Source organism: Neophocaena asiaeorientalis, unplaced genomic scaffold (assembly GCF_003031525.2).
Source record: "Neophocaena asiaeorientalis asiaeorientalis breed wild unplaced genomic scaffold, Neophocaena_asiaeorientalis_V1.1 scaffold5, whole genome shotgun sequence".
NCBI classification, from domain to species: domain Eukaryota; kingdom Metazoa; phylum Chordata; class Mammalia; order Artiodactyla; family Phocoenidae; genus Neophocaena; species Neophocaena asiaeorientalis.
In genome coordinates this window covers 6,281,250-6,287,249 of record NW_020174698.1, presented here as the reverse complement: position 1 = coordinate 6,287,249, position 6,000 = coordinate 6,281,250, and the positions used below count along the sequence as shown (strand labels likewise).

At 47.6% G+C, this 6,000-nt stretch overlaps 1 protein-coding gene across 1 annotated transcript in view; it reads left to right on the top strand.

The window, feature by feature from the left end:
- The first annotated feature begins 520 nt into the window (after positions 1-520).
- Positions 521-6,000, top strand: part of TMEM200A (transmembrane protein 200A) — a 67,997-nt gene continuing 62,517 nt past the window's right edge. Inside the window, exon 1 of the mRNA XM_024758975.1 lies at positions 521-745. The gene's annotated coding sequence lies outside the window, so the exon portion shown is untranslated. The remainder of the gene's footprint in view (positions 746-6,000) is intronic.

The window sequence follows — 6,000 nt, the reverse complement described above, 5'->3', positions numbered from 1 at the left end:
TCTTGGGGGCTGGGGGTCCTGGAGGGAGAGGATTGGATTTTGTCTGCATCCTCGAGGAGGAGGCTGGCGGCGAGATTGGGGGCGGCCGGGCCGGGGGAGTGCCCACGGGTCGTGGACGGCTGGAGCTTGGCGTGCACCAGGTCGCGATCGCGTGGCCACGCTCCTGGTAGCCCGCCCGGCCCCCTGCACCCCGTCCCCAGCCTCCTCTTCGGCGCTTGGGGCGTGAGGTTCGGTGGGCATCTTTCAGGAGCCGAGCAGAAAACTTTTCCCTTCCCAGCCCCCGGTCCCTTTTGTCTTTCTTGTGCGGTGGCGGCGACGACTGAGCAGCGATTCCCTGTCCCCTGCCCGGCGCACCGCGCCGGGTGACCTCCGAGGGCGGGAGCGCTTGGACTCCGTGCGCCCTACGGCTGCGGCCGGCGTCCCGGCGACCCACGGCGGGCACAGACAGCGACGCGCCCCCCGCCCAGAGGCCGCCGCCGCCACTCCCCTCCGCCGGCCCGCACACCTCGCCGCCCGCCCCCTCGCCTGACTCATCCGCCTGCCGTGGCAGCGCCGCGACCGCTGCCCGAGCACCGCCGGGATGGGGAGCGAGACCGCGACTGCCCGCGGCTGCCGAGCTTCCTGCTGACGCCCCCGACCCCGTCGCCTCCTTCGCTCGGCTCCGGAGGCGCCGGACGTCGCACCAGCTCCGGGAGTGAGAGCCGCGACAGGCGCCCGGACCCCCGAGGCCCCGAGCTCAGGACAGGTGAGGGGGAAGGAAAGGGTGCTGCCGGCGGTGGGGAGGTGGGTGGGCAGTCAGTGCAGCTGAAACGGGGCGCTGCTTTATTCCCCCTCCCCCGTCCCGCTTGGGACCCCGGAGTTAGGGTAAACACTGTCTCCTGAAGTTTGCGAAATAAACCAAGCCCGCCGTCAGTTCCGGACTCCCCAGTCCTCAGAGCGCAAGAGGAGCCGTGAGGGGCAGCCTCTCAGAACCCGGAGCCTTGGAGCGCCTGGCTGGGTTTCTCCAAGCTACACCCTCCTTTGTCTTCGTTCCAGAGACTCAGCATTCTCTGTAAAGATGTCCACAGCGTAATTTATAGTAGTCCTTGGCAAGAGCAAAGTGTGGTCAGGGTTTCCTAAAGCAATATCTGTATGTGGTAGTATCTTCGTAGGCGAAATGGAGACGCGAAGCAATTGTTTGCCAAGTTCAGCACTATTCTTCTCCCTATGGAGTCTGTCCTTAAGAGAAAGGGCTGAGGGTTTGAAAGATTTTCTCCATTAATCATTCTTTTGCTATAATTAATTGCCCAAGCCAGCATTTCACATTTTGTAGGTACAAGCTCTCTGTGTGTATTTACTGCTGCTAGATTTCGACTGAGAAGTATGTGTATGTGTGTGTGAGGTGATATTTGTAATAAGAACAGTTCACTATTTCAATACCAGTTTCAGGCATTGGTAATGCCAGATAGTCAGATGCTTCACATTTATGTAATTTACTCATTGAAGTCAGACCAAGTACACCTTAGTCTGGTGTTGGACTAAGTATGTTGGGCTAAAATGTCTCTTACCCGGATTTTTCTTCTAAAGACCTTCAGAAGTACTTGTGGACAACTGTACATACAGAAAACATTTCAAGAATCAACAACTATTCTTATTTGTCAGTAAGAATATTGAACTTTTAGGTTTTGCTGTCAAACCGAGTTCTGAGATACACTTTCTGTAGTGCTTTATGAATAAATTATTACCAGCTCCTATGAAAGCTATTTACTTTGCTGGTTTGTCACGTCTTGCGTTATGGAAACTCTTATGACCTTCAAGTTTGTTATTTGGCTACTGATACTAGAATATATTACCATTTTGTAAAAAGTAGGCTAAATTTCGGAACTTCTCAAATCTTACTTTATTTTTCCACTACTTTTTCCCCATACAGAAGCATCTGCTTTAGTTTCATGCTTTTCAAACAGCTTAAATGAAGAATAGGCATTCTTCTTAAAAGAAAGTAATGCTTCTATTAAGTAGAAACTATAGTTAAATGCTTTAGTAAAGTAATGTTATGAGATATTTTTCACTCAAAATATATATACTGAAGGGTTAGGAATGATTTTCTCTAATGAAGTCCTACCACAGAGCTCATAATTGTGAGATGATTTAGGTATCATTTGTAACCCTGGTTATAATTAGCTTTGTATCCTAGGCTGGGGAAATCTTTCAGTGAAAGAGAGTTGTGTGGGGAGCTTCTGTGTGCAATTTCCAGGCAGCTGGCACATAGAGATTTACCTGCTGCTTCCGAGTCAGGTCCAGAGAAACACATGTAGTATTCCAAAGGCACCCATAAGCAGAATGGATTCTTCAGGAAAGATTATTGTAAAGAATGATGGCTGCACTTGTATTCCAACTTGGAGGAATTATTAGTGAAGCTTTTGAATCTTCCCAGAGTGAGATCGCTATACTTGGACTTTTGTAGTTTCAGAATTTTGACAACAGCTCATTGGACGGAGAAAGATAACTACTGACATACAGAGGGAGTGGATTTGAACGGTTTAAGTTCTCTTATTCCCATGATAATTCTCAGCATAAAGGAAAAGAAATTCATTTTAATTTAGGAAAATAGATAAGAGCAAAAATAAAAGCAGATGTCACTTTTTACATTTATTAAACAAAATTAGTAGAAGATAAAATAGTCTTCATGGTAATGCGTATTACTTATCAATAGAACGTACAGTCTAAAAGAGGAGGCAGTTTTAAAATAAATTTCATTTAGTGTTGGTCTCCCTAAATGAGAGACTGCATGGGGAGTTCTGTCAAGCAGAACACATCTGCAAAAAGAACTTGTGTAGAGATGGAAAAAACAAATCTGCAGTGAGATGGACCCCTCATTTTATGATGGAAGATATGATTTGCAGTTTTATCAAGTGTATTCATTTCAGCACTTAAGATATGTTTTGTCTGCTAAGGTCTGATATGTGCCCAAGCATTCAGAAAACATGGGTGAACCCTTGTTATGGTGCCAGGCTTGCTGAAGGACAGCAAAGTAGCCTCTCCTATGGGAGCTTACAGGCTGGCGGGGAAGGGACTGGAAAATGTGCCATAGATCGCTGAGCACCTGGAGGAGTCCTTGAGCATCAGGGGACTGGTTCATACTGGGGGGCAGGATGGTGGATTTCCAAGGACACTGGATGGGGAGTTGGAAAAGCCAAGTTGTTTTCCTGGCTGAGACACTAATGATGTGGCCCTGGGTGTGTTTCTAGGCTTTTCTGAGCCTCTCTGGTTTCATCGACAGACCAAGAACTTCGGACTGTGATCTTTTCATCCTCTTTTTAAAATGCTGCATTATGAGGAGAAATCAGGATGAGGTGTGGGTGGTGGTGGAGTGGGTGAGTAGAGTTTGGGTTGGGGGAAGACAGGCTGTGCTGGACACAGGGAAAGAATAATGACCATGATAATAGAAGGTCAGGGAGATCTGACCTGGGGCATCTGGCCCATCGTTGATTATATGAGTTTAAAATACATAACAGGGGCTTCACTGGTGGCGCAGTGGTTGAGAGTCCGCCTGCTGATGCAGGGGACACAGGTTCGTACCCCGGTCCGGGAAGATCCCACATGCCGCGGAGCGGCTGGGCCCGTGAGCCATGGCCGCTGAGCCTGCGCGTCCAGAGCCTGTGCTCTGCAGCAGGAGAGGCCACAACAGTGAGAGGCCCGCGTACCGCAAAAAAAAAAAAAAAAAAAAAAAAAAATACATAACAAAGTAATAAATAGCAACATTCACTTAGTACTTGATGGTTTTCGATGACTTTTCACACATAATGCCAATCGATTTTCATTACAACCACAAGAGTTTATTCAAGCAGAAAGGTGATGAAACCAGGACTAATTTCTCAAAGCACGTTTGCACCAGTACACTCCGTTGCCTTTCTGTAGAAACAGGAAAAGCTAGAACACACTTTGGAAACCCTGTGTAAATGGGAGAGAGATATAAGGGTGGCATCAGATTTTAGTGGAGTTTCAAATTTCTGAGTAAAAATTTAGGTTACATTCTGGAAGGTAAGAATCTCCAATTGTGAGATCAAGACCTGACACATCTGGAACTCTGATTGTTAACCTTTAGTTTGATTACTCCTGTTCTGGGCTTCCTCCTGATCTCATCTCCCTCCCCATTCCCAGCAGGAGTTCTGGTGATTTCATTATTACAGCCATTGATAAGACTTTTCCAAGAGTTTTGAGTGCAATAGGAAAAAGGAAATCCTCATACAAAGCTGGGGATTCTTGGACCATTGTACTGTTAATTAATGGGATATGTTCCAATAGCAAATTGTGCTTTGGAAACTGTCACCAGAGGTGAAATTACACAAAATTCATGGGAATGTGAGCAAAGTGTGAAGAGGTGGATGTGTGCATTCCTTCCTACAGTGTCCTTGTCACTCTGCTCCAAGCACTAAAGGGGTGTCAAGTGCACTAAAGGGGGTCAAGTCCCCTCCCCCTCCCCCTGTGTTCCTGTGGAAGGGAGCTGATCAGGATTCATCTGGTTATACACTTGAGGGATCTACATTTAACTGCGTTAGGCAGAAAAAGTAGATTTATTGGCTCATGCGACTGGAAAGTCCAAACATGGACTTTGCTTTAGTCATGGCTGGAACCCAGAGCCTCACATGACTTTGTTAAGGTTCTTTCTGTCTCTCCTCATTTCTCAGCTTCTCTTCTTTCTGAATCAGCTTCATTCTGAGGCCTCTTTCTACGTGCTAATAAAGGTGACCATTGGTAGTTCCAAACCTGCATCCTTTGGCTTTTGATCCATAAGAAAGAGAGGTCTTGTCTCTTCCATGTCCCATTTATAGAAATCTCCTGAAAGGGCTATGGTTGGCCCTGCTATGAACGTCATTGAATCTGTCTCTGCGTCCAGCAGACAGTGCCACTGCGACAGTCTTGGACTGGATCATGTGCCCAACCCTGTATATATGTGATGCTAGTGGTGGGATGGGGAAAAGGAGACCGGTAGAGGCACCATGATTGACATGATCTCTGTTAAGATCATATAGATCTCCCAAGACAATGAGGCTGCCAATCAAAAACAACATGCCTATTATTGTGGAGAATTGCCCCCTCCATTTTGAGACAGCCACTTGCACAACGATGTGAAGTTTGCACATGGAAGCAACTCAGGTGACCACGGCCATGCAAATTCCAGAAGTGGGACCTTCCTCCCAGCCAAGGCAAAGCTAGGTGATGAAATAATTCCCTCCATGTCTAGACTTTGCTAAGAGGATCCAGAATTTTTTTTTTTTTTTTTTTTTTTGCGGTACGCGGGCCTCTCACTGCCGTGGCCCCTCCCGTTGTGGAGCACAGGCTCCGGACGCGCAGGCTCAGCGGCCATGGCTCACAGGCCCAGCCGCTCCGTGGCATGTGGGATCTTCCCGGACCGGAGCACGAACCCGTGTCCCCTGCATCGGCAGGCGGACTCTCAACCACTGCGCCACCAGGGAAGCCCCCAGAATATTATTGAATGAGGAGCCCACCATTTATCCATGTCCATGTGCTTTTAGCAAATACCCCTGTGCCTTATTTCCAGCCTAGGGATTTTATTTCCAGAAGTCCTGGTCTTCTAGGGATCATTTGATTAGAGACCCCTACTTCGGGCATTATGAGATTAGACACCCAGTGACACAGTGACAGTTTGAACAAGGAAGTAAGATGATGAACACAGAACTATTGTTTATACAAGTTTATTGAATTTGTGGAAAATGGGCAGAGGGGAGGCAGCAGGCACAGATTAGGGTTACCACTTAGGAGACCTAAGGTAATAGGTCCCAAATTAGAATATTGGCATGTGTGAGCAACATTATTAAGGTCTGGTGAGGATGAAGGAGCATCTGTGTTGACAAAAACATTGGTAGGTTGAAACAGATCAAGGGGAGCCAAACCAGGAAGGTAGGCTGGGCCAGTAGATGAAGTGGCTGTGTGTTGTAGGTAGATTCATAGCAACTGGACTGTATCGAAAGGAGGCCTGTGGCCACCACGTGTCCTAGG